Source organism: Protopterus annectens, chromosome 1.part0 (assembly GCF_019279795.1).
Source record: "Protopterus annectens isolate FY-2018-M chromosome 1.part0, PAN1.0, whole genome shotgun sequence".
NCBI classification, from domain to species: domain Eukaryota; kingdom Metazoa; phylum Chordata; order Ceratodontiformes; family Protopteridae; genus Protopterus; species Protopterus annectens.
The window spans coordinates 804,089,003-804,105,618 of record NC_056725.1 but is presented as its reverse complement, the minus strand read 5'-3'; the positions used below and the strand labels follow the sequence as shown (position 1 = coordinate 804,105,618).

Here is a 16,616-nt window from a genome sequence, read left to right as displayed (position 1 = left end):
CTAAGGAATTGTTTTAGCAGTGTATGAGAGAAGAGGGGTGTCTCGGTATTATAATGAGCTGATATGGTTGAGGCATGAATCTTAATTGAAGAGAAAGCTAGGCCCTTGTGGAGCATTTATGTTAAATAATCTAGAATATGAGGTAAGCTGGGCACTGTTGTGCCCATCCCCTGTGACTGGCTCCAAGGACAGTATCTTTTCCACTTTTCTGAATAGGATTTTCTAGCACTAGGCCTCCTTGTCTCAAGAATGACATCCAGCACCTGCTTACTGAGGGTTGCTAGAGGTAAGCTCAGGGAGTTAGGCTGCAAGATTCAGGGTTTAAAGCTGAGGGTGCTGAATCTGGCCCGCCTGCTGGGACTGCAGGGAAGGGGTCTGAGGCAGGTGCCATGGTTTTATCACTGGCAGACTGAGCAAAAGGGGGTACCAGTGCTGGCTTGGCCAGTCCGGTGCAATCAGTATTGTCGTTGGCTTGTCCTGTTTGATCTTTAGAAGGACCTTCGAGAGGAGAGGCAGAGGAGGGGAAGGCATAAACTGAGAGGCCTTCCCAGGTAAAGGACAGGGCATCCACTTTCCAAGTTTGACTGTGGGGAGGTCTGGTGCAGTATTTGTTCAGTTGGTAGTTCTGAAGGGAGGCAAATAGGTCTGCCTCTGGTGTACCCCATTTGTTTCTCAAGAGTTTGAGTATTTTGGGTTCCAGTTTCCATTCGTGTGGATCCATGAGATTTCTGCTTAAGTCATCTGCCAGTGAATTTAGTTTGCCCTGTAGGAATTGAGTTTGTAGGTTCACTTGGTTGCTCAAGGCTGTGTTCCACAGAGCCATGGTTAGTCTGCAGAGTGGGTTGGAATGGGTTCCCCCCTGCTTGTTTATGTACCACATAACTGTGGTGTTGTCTGTCTCTACCAATAGTTGTCCTGGAAGAATAAGGTCTTTGAAGGCTGTCAGAGCATTCTGTACAGCTAACATTTCTTTTTGATTGATATGCAGGTGCATCTGTATTGGGTTCCATTTGCCCTGAATGCACTGCCCTGCCATGTGAGCCCCCCCATGCATAGTATGATACTTCTGTTAGGGTTTGGGCGGCAGTCTAGAGTGAAAGGGAGTTCCTTGTTGTGGTAGCAGGCCTCTGCCCACCAAAGGAAATCTGCACTTAGGCAAGGAATGATAGAAGTCATTGTTTCCAGGTCCTGAAAATGTTGACACCATAGACTTTTTAGATACCATTGAAGTTTCCTCATATGCAGTCTTGCATATGGAATTAGCAGAATGCAACAGGCCATGAACCCCAGGGCTTGCATTATTTTCCTTGCAGATAGCTGGGTTTTTGTGGCCAGTAGGCTGTCAAATAAACTTGTTTCTCTGTAGTGAGGAATGCCATCTGGGAAGTTGTGTTCAAGCTTACTCCCAGGAAAACAGTGTGGCAGGGTAATAGGTGTGATTTCTTCTCGTTGATGGTGTATCCCAGTGAAGTTAGAAGTGTCTCTACAAATGCCAGGTGCTGTAATAGCAAGTCCTGACTCTCTGCCTGAATCAGGCAATCGTTCAAGTATGGGTAAATCTGAATATTTCTCTGCATGCACAATGCAATGGCTGGAGCTAGGCACTTTATGAATTCCCTGGGCGCAGTAGATGAGCCAAAGGGAAGTGCAGAGAACTGCATGGAGCCTCCCCTGAAACGTAGGTATTTCCTGCAAGATTCCCTGATTGGGATGTGCAGGTAAGCTTCTTTTAAATCTTTTGGTTGCCAGCCAGGCATCTTTGGCTAGCATATGAAGAAGCTGTTGAAGAGTTAGCATTTTGAATTTTGGAACCACCAGAAAGGTGTTGAGGATGGACAGGTCCAGGATAGGACGTCAATAGTTTTCTTTTCTGGGTACCAGGAACAGTCTTGAATAGAAACTTTTGTCCCCTTTGTTCTGCTGTGACAGGTTGAATAGCCTTGATGCTGAGGAGAGAGAGCACTTGTTTTTGGGATCTCCGCCCACTGGTTTGGGGGGAGGTCTGGCCATCCACTTGGGGGTGGGAGTGAGTGGAAGTGGAATCTGTATCCTAGGGAAACTGTTTAAAACCCATTTGTCTTGGGTAATGAATTCCCAGTTTCTTGCATGCAGGGCGAGCTTTCCTCCTAAAGGTGCAAGTAGCTGAGCAAGGCTTGGAAGAGTTAAGGATAAGTTATTGTGCAATTTTTCCATAGGGGGGTGGCTTACTACTCCCTGCTTTGGGATTGGGAGCCCCCCACTGCTTAGATCTGTGCATAGTCTGAGACTGAAGTCTTGGTGGTCCACTGTTCCTGGGTTTGGACTGAGAAGGCCTGGAAGGTACTGGAAAGGACCAGTTCTTTGAAGGCCAATGTCTACTGAATCTAGGTGGCTGTACTTGTAAGAAATCTTTAACAGTTTGCATAGATTTAGCTTTTTCCTCCATTCTTTTAAGGGCTTCTGCTTTGTTGCCAAAAAGGTGGTCTTGGTTTAAGGGTGCATCCAGTAATTTGGCTTTAACATGATCTAGCAAGTTTTGTTCCTTAAGCCAAGCATGCCTTCTAAGTACAGACCTAGTGACAGCATCCCTGCAAGATGCTTCTAAAGCATCAAAACCACATTGCAAAGTATGTTTACCAACTTGGTCAGTAGAATGCATTAAATCTTGTAAATCTTTGTGTTCAGCATAGTCAGGAATCAACATCATGTTCTGTTTAATTAGTCCCATAATATGTTGCTGATACTTTAACATATGAAACTGTCAATTTAAAGCCCTAATGGCCAGAGTAGCAGAGGTGTATACCTTCTTACCCCATCTGTCTAAAGCCCTAGAATCCCTGTCAGAAGGGGTAGGATTTTTGGCAGTAGTAGGCTTAATGCTTTTAGGTCCTTGGGAAATGATTGCTGGATCCGCAGTAGGATTCTTGAAGAGGAATTTGTGAGAGTCAGGTACTCTATATTACCTGTCAGGTTTCCTGGGAGCTGGGGGCAAAGTGTCTGGGGTAAGGCTGGATTCCAAGAAGACATCATCTACAATCTCCAGAACAGAAGGGATAGCTGGAGGCCTGTGCTGAGGCAGGTTTAAGAATTCTCTAAGTCTCTTTTTGGACTGAGAATAGTCCTGGCTTTCCCAGCGGAAATGTTCCCCAAGGGTATGCAAGGTTTCACCAAAAGAAAAATCTTCTGGAGTGGAAGCAGAGGGAATGGAATCCTCTGCATCAGTGTCCTCATAAGTAGATAAGGGTAAATCCTGGTAGTCAGAAGGAATAGAGATATCAGATTCTTGATCAGAAGGAAAATCAGTTCTAGTTCTCTTAAGAGGGGGAAGGCTGGCTTCCCCTAATTAAGGTAGTAAGGTCTTCAGCCATTCTAATCATTTGTTTTTGAGGCATGTGAGCCTGAGAATGTGGTTTGGTTGTCTGTTTTCTAGGCATAGTGCGAGCTTTAGGCCTGAGGAATTCTGTATTTCTAGCTTGAAACAAAGTCATTGGTTTGATATGAAAATCCGTAGGCCTGAATACACCCTCAGAAACCAGTGCCTGCACAGTGGCTCCGAACCCATCCAAGGTAGAGACATCTGCAGGTTCTATAGTCAAAGAAGCATCTCGCGGCATACCGGACTCCGAATGGGTCTCGGCAGAGGCCTTCGAATTTGTAGAAGCGGGTATCAGGGGCTGCAAAAGTGCCTTACTGAGTACCGGCGGACTTGCATCTAGCTTAACGGAAACATTGTCAGCATTTTTGGACCTCTGCGGTCTGTCTCTGTCTTTATCCTTACGTTTTTTCTGAAGATCAGTAGTTGGATGGCTTAACGAAGCCATTTTGGAGTACAGAGACTGAGAACAAAAGTATTTAGCTACAGAAATAGCCAGACAATGAATAGTTCGGTCATTGAACAAGGCACAAAACCGACAGTGAGGGACTTTGTGGTCTGGGCCTAAACAGGGGATGCAATAAGAATGAAAATCTCTGAGGTATTTGCTTTCCGCAGGCAAGACCATTATTATTTTTTTTTTCTGACATCTGTTAGAGCAAGAAAAAAGGATCCCCAATGGGGTACTTATCTTTTTTAAGACTTCAGGTCTGAAACTCGAAAATGAAAATTTCAGGAGTCTGCTGACCGGCACTTGTGAATTGCTTCTGCTTTGGGCACTGCACTGCAAGAAAGACTGCTGTAATGGTGTTGGCTGCATGTTTTATACCCCTGACGACCTGACGTCATTGAAGATGCGACAGCATCTGACACAGAAATCCCAAGACTCTGGTATTCAGGGCGGCTGAGGGCTACCTGCAGGCAGATAACCCAAATGAGATGACTGCAACAGTGAAACACGAAGAACATCTTTGATTACCCTTGCCATGATGGTCCGTAACTGCTTCAGTGTACAATTAGAGGTGTAGGGTTTCCTTGTTACATGATAACGGGAAGCATTTAAGTGTATGGATTAAAAAGTATTCTGTTATGGCAGCTAAGGATACATAGGAAGAGATTAAACAAAAGATAAAAGCTGAGAAACTGGCAGCCCTTGATTATAGATCTGGGTAGTAAGATACAAGCAGTGAAAATGTTTTTATTCCCATTAGATTTAAGATTATGTAACAGGAATCTTTCTTGGATCAGACAAAACAGAAAGCAGAGGGAATTGGGCAAATCCTTCCAGAAGAAGGAAATGCTAGATTTGTTTAGCACCAGCTCTTAAGTTGCTAATCAGTCCTTAAAATGTGTCCTTGGTGCTTTGAATATATCCGGTAGAACAGCTTTCACAAGATCTGTTATTAGAGTAGACATGCCTGACTGTGGGAACAGTTCCTGTCCTAGCATTTTAAAGCAGAGCTTCATGATACCCCTCTCTACCAGGATCTTCTCTTTGTACTCCAAGCTAAGAAAGTGCTTAAGAAACTGTAGGAAAAGGAAAAAAAAACATGCAGACATTCATGAATATTCTGCAGGTCTCCAGATCCACATTTAACAAAAATTCCCTTAGTAAAATCTGTTCATTTCACACTAGCTAAACCAAAGGGAGAGTTAGGAAAGAAAAATAAATTTCCTAGCAAGTGTTAAACTGACTACAGTTGAAGGCCTGGAGGGACGCAGTCCCAGGGGCCCCCAGCAGGGAAAAGTTGTTACTGAGCATGGCACCCCACCCTCCAAAAAAAATCCCACAGCTACCCTCCCGACCCCCCATCACCGCCAGAAACAATAGGAGACAGGTTGTCCGTATTCTTTTTCAACTAGCTTCAGATCACTTTGGATAAATGGGTACACCAAATTTATGAATTGAGTAGAACAAGTAGGTGATTTTTACAATGAATTGGTAGCTTTATTTAACAAACAGGGGCTAGATCTACTGAATTTTAATGATTAAGCACAATGAACGTACAATAACTGACTTAATTGGTGAAGTTAATGATTAAAATGATTTTATCAGATAGGATTTATTATTTTCTGTTTATAAATGCAAATATGATATTTTTAGCAACATAGGCAGGTGGAAAAAGACAGAAAAAGAAATTAGAAAGGGATGCAAGGGGAATATCAAGATTCAGTAACATATAAACTCATTACAGTGAAGTCACAGTTATCTTGGACTCAAGCAACCGGCATTCGATTGGCTCGTATACCAGCATATGCGTCAATCAGAAATGGCAAAGTGGAGCCTCTTCTGTTCAGTGTGGAACAGTAGGTCAATTACTGAATACTGGTGCTATTTTTGTGAGAAAAATGTGCTGCTTTTAAAATATTTTAACTGAAATATAAGGATTTAAAGATTGGGAAGTGTTTTTATGTACATCAAATGGAGTTTATTTTGATGCTTATATAAACTTCGTTACAACTTGCCTTAATTATTTTACTGCTTGAGGCATTTTGCTTGAAGGTATTGTATTTAAACATTGGGAAGTGTATTTAAGAGCTAGAAAAGTGTTTGGTGCTTCTGTGCGGTTTGTGACAACTTACCTGTTTTAGTTTTCTTTCCATGTACTTTCTGTGTAAAGGTACTTGCTGATTATGCTTTTACTTGAATTTTGGGGGACTTTGGTGGGGAGGTGTAAGTATGTGTGCTGCTTGTAAACATTTGTCTGACAATTTACCTTCTGACTGTGACTCTTCTTAGTGGCATTTATTAGTAATCAGGCTTCTTTGGCTGCCTCATGGATTCTTACACCAGTCCTGCTGTTTCTTTTCCCCCCTGTACTTGCAAAGAAAAAACAACTGAATAGGAACCTTTGCTTACACCATGGGCTCAGATGGTGGTCTAGCCACTGGTGGATGACTCTGCAGTGGTGGTTTCTCTGGGTTCCTATGGTGCAGTCCAAGCACAAAAATTGGAGACCGAATGAAGGTCGGTATAACAATATAAAGTATTAGAAGGAAAAAAGAAATACCGAACCAAACAAGGCTAGGTTCAAAATACTTCAATGTGTCGCTTGAAAATAAAAAAGGTAAGCGCTTTCACAGTAGAGACACTGCTTCATCAGATAACTGTTAATTGAAGTACCCACCATAGGTTCATAGGTAGGTATTGGGCTATCTGCCCAAAAGCATTTATAAGCCTAGCCGGAATGTGCTGGCTTTCGCTTCCCCCTTAGATTAGGTCCCTGTGCCTCTGTCCAGCAGAGCCATTGAAGTGATCCCTGGGGTAAACTTTGTTTCCCACCCACTCGTCAAGGTTTCTCTTGAAGAGGGTTAGCCAGGAGCTCTGCCTAATGTAGATTGGAATCTTGTTCCAGAGGATGGGAAGTCTCTGGGACAGGAATCTATCCCTCCAGCACGTCCTATTTATTGTTATGGTGAGGTTTAGATCCCTGGAGTGTGTGGCTCAAGGGAATATGGTTTTCTTTAGGTGGAGCATGTCCATCAATTCTGGGTTGGACATGGTCTTGTATGTCAGGCAGAGATCACCTCTGAGTAGGCGGTATGCAACAGAGTACAGCTGAAGTTTCTCCAGTCAAGCTGCATAGGGCATCTGCATGAGGCCAGTGATCCTCTTGGTGAGGTACTTCTGTGGTCTTCATTTAAATATAAATTTAATTGGATAAATTTAAATATAAAATGTATCCAGTGAAAAAGCAATAAAATATGTTATTGAATTTACATAATTATATAAAAAGCGCATGTAATCATAGCATACATAATAGCACCATCAAAAGATATATATATATATATATATATGTGTGTGTGTGTGTGTAGAAAATATATATACAAGTATAAAAAATGTGTACTTGATTAAAAACATTAAGATAGTATTAGATATAAAAGTCTATCACATCTCTACAGCCATGCCTCAGAGATGCAACTATCTATCTCTTGTTTTCAATAGCCTCTTTCCAAAAATTCTATTTTTTTAAGTCTCAAGGGCTATTTTTGCAGATGAATCATCATTGTGAAGTCTGAGTATTCTGTTTTAGTTTTTGCCAAACATGCCATGTTTTTTGTCGGAAAGACTAAAAGATCACTTAAGGGTATAATTTTAGAGCATTTAAGAGACATAAAAAACAAAAAAAGATACTAATGCTCTAGCAGCACACACTGTGAAGTATGATTCTACACACTACTTTAAGTTTTTTTGTCCTGCAAGTCCTAGATATCAGCTTAAGAGGTGGAGATGTTAAGAATTACACTGAAAGTTTATAACAGAAATAGATCCTTTTTATTGAATGTTGAAAAACTACCTGGTTTATATGGGATATCTTCATTAAAACCATTCTTAAAAGGGCTTAGATTGATGCACAAGTAGATTTTATATAGCCTTTTATATCTTATACTATCTTACTGTTTTTATTTAATTGCACATTTTTTATATTTATATATATTTTTTTTCTACATATATATATATTTATATCTTTTGATGGTGCTATTATGTATGTTATGATTACATGTGCTTTTTATATAATTATGTAAATTCAGTGACTTCATATTTTATTGCATTTTCATTGGATACATTTTATATTTAAATGGTGGGTACTTCAATTAACAGTTGTCTGATGAAGCGATGTGTCTACCGTCAAAGCGCTTACCTTTTTTATTTTCAAGCTACACATTAAAGTATTTTGAACCTAGCCTTGTTTGGTTTGGTATATATTTTTTTCCTTCCTATGGTGTAGTCCCTTCTACCACCATGGACCAGGGGTTGGCCACATCCTCTGTAGCTGCTGTAGTGTCCAGTCCAGACATGGGAGAACCATCTTCTTTGGGTTCAATTGGGGGGGGGGGGTTGTTCTTGGACCCTCTAGTCCAAGAAAATAGCAGAACAAAAAAAACAGCGTCAGCCAGGAAAACAGTAATACAGATGCTGGCACCAGCATTTTTTAAGGTAATTCCTTCAAGCTCCTATTTTCCTCCTCCTGTCCATAAGGAGAGTCCCCGTGGTGGCTATAACCCATTCAGGCCAATTCGGAAGTTTCTTTACAGCTGGAGACAGGCATTCAGGTCTTTAAAACAGATGCTTCAGACCTTACCTGGGGTGCACATTTAGGGGAGAGAAAGGTCCAGGGCATTTGGGAAACCATATTGATTCATAAATACATCAATGTCAAAGAAATGATGGCTGTCTTGAGGGCTCAGTCAGCATTCAGAACCTCCTTGAGCCCAGGTCTCCTCCTCATAAGGACAAAAAACACCACAATGATGTGGCATGTAAGCAGGGAGGAACCTACCAATACACATCTTGTGCAGAATCACCATGCAGATTTTGGAACTGGCACAGGAGCTGGACTTCACTTTTCTGGCCCAGTATGCCTAGGTTTAGACAACAGCAACTTTGCATTCGTACTGAAGACAACCTTAATGGACCCAAGCAATTGATGTTAAAAAGGAAAGTTTTCTTAAAAATGATTCAACAATGGGATGCGTCAGAAATTGACCTTTTTGCTTTATTTCAAAACAAGCAGCCCAGGAAGTACTGTACAAGGACTCAACAGAAAAGACTGTGGAGGACAGGTGTATTCTTCTTCCCATGGGTTGGTGTTTGTGTTCCCTTTTCCTTATCCCCAAAATACTGCAGTAGATTATAGAGTATGGACTGAGGGTGATCCAAGTGGCATCCTTTTGGCCCAGGCAGCACTGGTTCCCACAACTATTGAGCATGATGATAGAGGAACCATGGCTGCTCCCTCAGCAAGTGGATTTATTCACCCAGAAGAAGGGTTCCACCATATATTTCCCCTGCTATCCCAGACATACTGAAGCTGGCAGAATGGATGCTTTAATGTTTATTTTCACCAGGCATTTGTTTTCAAAGGTTGTCTTGCTTATTCTAAAAGTGGCAGGAAGACCCAATACCAGGAAATCATACACTTCTAAATGGACACGGTTTTCTCATTGGTGCCATAACTCCATTTAATGCCAGGCTGCCCCTAATCCTTACTTAAAGACTCCATTTGTTTTTTTTTTCTGGATCCCCCCATTTTACTGTCACACAACCATGAAGTAGTTCCCAAAAGGGATTCTGCACTTGGCAACACAGAAAGTAACAAGCACCTCCTTGTTATCTCAGTGTTGTGCTGGAAAAGCCCCCCCCCCCTTGCACCTTTGAGTTTCCTGCATCAGCTGACACTAAAATGTTTGCCTGAACCTTCATCCTACTAGTGACAGTAACTTCTGTCAGACGTTTCTAAATGACATGCTTTAATGTATAAGGAGTTCTTCCTGATCTTCCAGAAGGACAAAGTCACTTGCTGTACTTAGCCTTCTTTTATTGTCTAAAGTGGTGTTTGAGCTTTCCACAAGTTAAGCTGTAAATCTTTGTTTTCTTTCCATCCCCACAAAGTAAAGGTGAGAGGCTGCTGCATTATTTTTATAAAACGTCTTTATTAAATCAGTGTATGTAATGATAGAAGTATACATACACTAATAGAAAAGAAAAAATATAACATTTTCATTGTTTTCATACAGTATACATATTTGTTTAACAGTCACTCCAACAGTACATACATTTCTCATTTTCTGTCTTCTGCATGTATTACTGTACATCATTCTCACTTCTGCAGTAGCCATTTGGCTAGATGTTTTTTGTCCTGCACAAGATAGAAAAACTGGACAGCTTCACAAAACTCTGTCTTCCTCCCACACCTTCACCGTGACTGCTGACTGGTCAGCCAAAAGGATGGAATTGGACATCAGAGGGAAGCTGTCTTCAGTACTTTCCTGCTGCTGAGAGAGGAAGCAGCTCTTGAGGTTCTTTGGGGGCAACAATTTGACCTTGAAGCTCCATTTCTGGCAGGCAAGTCCCACCTGTGAAACTTTTCCACAGACAAATCGTTGCCTTTTTAAGAAAATGCTTTTTGTGATAAAAAAAACTATATTTCCGGAGTTCTAAGATGGCTGCACACTGAGTAACAGCTTGTTTCAAGGTCTCATTGTGAAAACAGACACCCAGCAGAGAAGGCCAGTAGACTTGAGTTTATGGGGGAATTTCATTGACTGGCTGGTGAGTGCACTGTCTGGATGACAGCAATAAAGAAATACAGAAGACCTGGAAAAAAAATCAGCTACAAAAAGTGAGGATGAAACACTGATTAGGGAGAGTTCTGCAGCTGTTCAGCAAAAAGTAATGCAACCTTCAGACATGACTTCCAATAACCTACAGGATGATATAAGACAACTGCATATAGAACTGGTTAAAATAAAAAAAACACTGATAGAATATATCAACACAAACGACAAAAGGGTGGAACAAATGGAAGAAGCTTTAAACAGATATTCAGATGAGGTGATAAAGCTGCAAAAATCAGAGGTTGAAATGAAGAAAGGGCTGGCTAAATATGAGACTGCTCTGCAAGAGATGTTTAAAAAAATAGAATTAGAGGACATAGCATGTAGGGAAAATTTGAGATTTTCAGCTATACCAAAGAAGCTAGAAGGAACAGACTGCATTAAATTTATGAAAGGCGTAGAAACGAGCAAATCAAACCATTTTAATCAAGAAACCAGTAAGCGCTTTTGTGTACGTAAGTCTTTTTCAAACTGACATACATTTCTTTGACTCAGCTTTTAAAACACATAAAATTCACATGACACAAAATCACATGACATGAATAAATCACATGATATAACTTAAAGCACACTTACAAAAATACTAATGCTTTAACTTCTTTTTTAAAAAAAGCAACAAAGTCTTCCCTGTTAAGTCCCAGTGGATGGCAAGCATTTAATTTTCCTGCCAAGAGTATTCTCTCCACCCTATTTCATCTTCAGCATTGGCTAACTTGTAACCCTGTATCTCATCTAATACAAGAAGTTTAAAATTCACTGTACATTTCCCTCTCTTGTAATGTTTAGCCAATGCTTTTTTTCATCACCAATACTCACCGCATGTTTATGTTCATATATTCATCTGAATAACTCTGTAGAAGAACGCCCTACATAAAAAGCAGGGCATAACAACCCTTTAAGATAATGTTAATATTAACTAAAATGTCTTGCCCTCCCAAAAAAAGATAATCACAGGAAATTGCAACTAAAACATTTGTACATCCCTGTTTTGTTTACAATAACATTGCTAGGGGTTTTTAACTTGGCCTGAAGTTTTTAAAACTCCACCCTCTCTTTTGTACAAAAAGGGGGTAGTCTTCCAATTCTTCTTTCAAGTCAGAATTATGATTGAATGCTTTCCAATTGTTCGAAATAATTCTTTTTATTGCCAAGGGGTCTGCACTATTACTAACTAACATCGAAATTCTCAAATCTTTGCTAGCAGTTTTAGCCCTAGGTTTTTGTATTCCTTTTCTTATTTCAGAGACTTCACTCACAGTCTCTCTGTCAGTACTTTCCCAGGATAACCTCTACTAGCAAATTTCTGAATAATAATAGAGCTTTCATAAACAAAATCATCATCATTCTTTGTAATAGTGCTGGCTCTTAATAACTGGCCTTTGACAGTATTATTTTTCATCTTTTTGGAGTGCATACTGGTGTAGTGCAAATATGAATTATTCTGAACAGATTTCTTATAAAATTTGGTATACAAGGAATCATGTTCTTTATAAACAGTGACCTCTAGAAAATTAATATTTTCTAACTGTTGATTAGTTGTGAATTTTAAAAAAAGAACCAATAGTATCTAAATAGTTCACAAACTCAAACTTATTTTCTCCCCCTCTCCAAATTAAAAACATATTGTCAGTAAACCTTTTGAATACTACTGTGTTCTCAGCATAAATACTTCCAAGATATTCACACTTTGCCATCCGGCCATGAAGAAGTTAGCATAGCTGGGGGCCATGGCTGCCCCCAACGCCACGCCATTAATCTGATGGTATAATTTTCCATTATATTCAAAGAAATAATAACTGAGTATTGCATCTAAAATTTCCATCAGTAATGTAACCATCCCTTTAGAAAATATTCTAGAAAAAATTAATTCAAAACACACTGCTTCTAACCCCTCATCGAGTATAACAGTATACAGAGATCTGATGTCCAAGGTTACTAATAGATCTGATTGTAAAACTTTTTAATCTCCTTTATTTTATTTATAAATTCAAAAGTATATTTTATGTAGTAGTCATTCTCTCCCACTACCCTTTGAAGATGTTTATCAACAAAAATGGCCATAGCTTCTGTTTTACTTCCAGCACTGGTTACTGTTGGCCTGAGAGGGGGATTATTCAGATTTTTGTGAACTTTAGGGGGACAAAAATATGACTAAAATTAGTATTGCATACCTTAAAATATTTTCTCAAAGTATCAGTAATACTCCCACTTAAAAAACATTCTTCTATTAATGAATCAGTCATAGAATAAGCCTTCTTTATCTCTAAAAATGAGACATTTTTGTAAATTTGTACATCAGCCAACAATTCTAATATTTTATCATTAAAAAAGAATTTAAAGCATTAGTATTTTTATAAGTGTGCTTTAAGTTATGTCTTGATTTTATTTATCTCATGTGACTTTTTCTGTGTTTTAAAAACTGGGTCAAAGAAATGTATAAGCACACAAAAGAACACACAAAACATGGCAAAGTAAAGCAAACAAACTCTTCCTAAAGAAACCAAAAAACAGCAGGCTTCACAATGCTGAACAACTTTTAATAAAACAAAGCTTTTGGATTAAAAGATCCTTCCTCGGTGTTATGAGGAAGGATTTTTTCATCTGAAAGCTTTGTTTTATTAAAAGTTGTTCAGTGTTGTGAAGCCTGCCATTTTTTGGTTTCAAAGAAATGTATGTCAGTTTGAAAAAGTCTTATGTAGACTAAAGCGCTTACTGGTTTCTTGATTAAAGTGGTTTGGTTTTCTCATTTCTACGCCTTTTATTTTGTTATTTGCAGTTTATAAGTGCATTTTTTTACCTTTGGATTACTACATATTTATGAAAGCACAAATAAGCAACTGGGCTAGTATTCCACAGCAGGATTTATTAGTTGAATGGGCACATTGTTTTCTAAATCTCGCTATAAGAAAGCAGCCTAGACCTTTAATAGTAAGGATGCAGTCCTACCTTCAGAAAGAGTTGATTTTGTCAAAACTGTGGCAGAAGGCCAAAATACTAAAAGTAGGAGACAGCAGAGTGTTTGTGGAGAATGATTACTCGTACACCAGGCAGAAGAGCAATGAATTCATTCCTGTATTCAGAGAATGTCAAGATGCAGCTGTGAGATTCAAACTGCTGTATCCGGCTGTCTTCAAGGTATTCTTCCCTGGAGGGACAAAATCATTTTTGATGAAGTGCATGCTAAGGAGGAAGTAAAAAGTGTGTCCAACAAAAACTGAGCTGTGAAGCAGGAGGAGACTTCTTGTTCCTCTCGTAACAAAGATTACAGAGTGACTGCACCTGTGAAACCTTTTCCAGTTTTTCAACAGACTATGCTGGATAGAAGAATCGCGAGTATGTTGGAAATGAAGCAGAGATAGGTTTGGGGTGATTGAGAAGAACAGTAATAAAATCAGAAACTTAATGTGTGATTAAAATGCCATAATTCTATTTGTTAAAAGAACAAATCATGAGAACGACCACGTCAGCTAACTCCACTTTAATGAAATGTATAAAAACGAACCACAGGACAAGTGCTTTCCCGTATTACTATGCTTCTTCAGATCCTAATACAATAGTTTAAAACTTACACCATTATACACTATTCAGCAATCATTCAGTTATCCAATTATTCGTGTTTTAATGCATTTTAATGCTCTTAAATCTCCGAGCATTTAAAACAGGTTTAATACTGATACTTTTATTCAAACCTAGATAGCCATGTGCCTGTAATCTTAAAGTCCATCTTTATCTGTTCTAAAAGGTTATTAGTATCCCCACCCCTTATTTTTATAAACTTAACACACTAAAACTAAAGTTATGTCCTGGTGACTCCAAAATATGTTTTGCTAAAGCATTCTTCACATTCTTATTTTTCATCTCACGAAAATGCTTACAGGTTCTATCTTTTAATCGCTAAATAGTCTTTCCTACATAAAACCAAAAACATACATTACAGGTGGCTAAATCTATTATATTTGTAATATTGCAATCAACATAGAACCTGGGTTTGAATTCAAAAGGTATATGGGGGTGTGTAAATTCTTGTCTCTTAGTTATGACCTTCCACATCTTACATTTCCTAAAAGGATAGGTGCCATTCCTTGCACCTTCCAATGGATGCTTCTGTTTCTCATTACGTAATAATTTTAAATTACTACTATTTTTTAAGTGAATCGAGGCATATCACCTACTAAATTAGCTGTAGATCTGTCCATGCTAAGCATATTCCAATGTTTACTAACAATATTTTTTAATAATCTATTGTTGGTAAATTTTATGATGAAGGGAACTTTTTCCATTTTTTTGTGGTTTTCTATAGCCAGTAATCCTGGGAGTATTCATATTCATGTTTGTGTTGAAACTGCTATTAGCCACCTTTTTTGATGGTATCGCCTATGTATTTATTATATCCTCTATCCACAAATAATTTCCCCAAGGTGTCAGTTTCTTTATACAATTGTTCTTCAGTGTTACAGATCCTATTGATCCTCATGAACTGACTTTTTACTATATTGGGGGAAGATGTGTCTGGGATGCATACTATCATTCAATAGTAAACCATTGCGCCAACACAGTTTTCTGTATAGAGATGTAGTAATTCTTCTTGCTGCATCTATTATAAGGAAGATGTTCAAAAAATCAATGCGCTAGAGATGGTAAATCTTAGAAATTCTGTTTTAGAGTCCAAGTAAGTAACAAATGCATGTAAAGCTTCTATCCCACCTGTCCACAGAATAAAAAAATCATGTACAAAAAACGCCTGTAGAATCTGATATTGTTACTAAGTGCATGTTTGTATAAATGTGAACATTCCCAGAAATGCATCACCAAATTGGCATAAGAATTCGCACATGGGGTGCCCATAATGACACCTTATTTTTGCAAATATAGCTGTTTCTCAAATAAAAAGACATTATTACATAGGATCAGATCCAGAAATGTACAAATCATGGCTAATAGTGTCCGTGGTAAAAACATCCTTCTCTGTCAAAATACTCCTTATTGCTTCTATACCATAATTATTTGGTATCTACGTGAACAACTTTTTGACATCCAGGGTAACCATCAAACACAGTCATTTCATTCATCACATTATTTTCCTTTAAATCATTCAAAAAATTGAGAAGCATCTTTTAGAATAGTATGAATATTCATAGCAATATGTTTTAGTTTGCTTTCCACATAAATGGAAAGTGGCTCTGTTGCCCATCCTTCTGCTACTTTGGGTCTCATTGGGGGGATATTAAAGATTTATGTATTTTAGGTAGACCCTTAAGCAGTGGTATAGTTGGATGGGTAAAATTCAAGAAATTATATATAGATTCATCTTATCTTTCTATTCATTAATAAGGCATAAAGACAATCGCTAATATTAGTAGTTATGTTCTGAAATTGCATCTATGTTAACTTACTGTAAGTACTGCAGTCATCCAAAAGCACTTGCATAGCTTTCAAATAATCTAACTTATTCATCAAAACAATAGCATCACCCTTATCCGCTGGCCTTATAACATCAGTCATATTCTGGAGGGTAAATAAAGCTCGTTTCTCCAGGAAGCTTAGGTTGTAGAAAGCCTTCCTATGTGGTTGGTATATTTTCTCATATTTCTCCTCCTCACACATTTGTATGAAGGAGTCAATATGCTGTGTTGTGCTTGGTATGTAGTTACTAGGTCTTTTGTAAACATTGTGAGCTATACTTTTTGTTTGATCAAATTGCAGTCTTAAAGTTACATTACGTGCAGGAAGCGTCAGGTCAGTTATGTCACTTAACTGTAACCAATTGAGAGATGAAAGAGTGAACTATCAGTACACAAAACCACACAAGGTTCACTCTGGAGACCAAATCAGAGTATGAGACCCTAGAACATAAAAAATGTCCAAATAATAATCCAAAAGAATCTTGGAATATGAAAGACGTGGTTTAAAATCTTAAAAAACTGTTAATAACAAATATTAAAATTGATTTAACAATAAATTTAAGTTAAAAAAAAAAAAATATATATATATGCAATTAAACGCTTTTGTTGTATTCTTTAATGTTTGTTGTATTGTGGCATGTGGGAAACAAAACTCGAATATAGAGAGTTATTCTGGCAAATTATCCTGGAAGCTACTAAGGAGCCTGGTTTAAATGAAATGCTTTCAATTACTCCAGTTCTTA

The 16,616-nt window shown here is 38.5% G+C and overlaps 1 protein-coding gene across 12 annotated transcripts in view; it reads left to right on the top strand.

Moving 5' to 3' along the window:
- AFDN (afadin, adherens junction formation factor) overlaps nucleotides 1-16,616 on the top strand; it is a 3,286,836-nt gene that overhangs the window by 1,162,381 nt on the left and 2,107,839 nt on the right. The window lies entirely within an intron of this gene.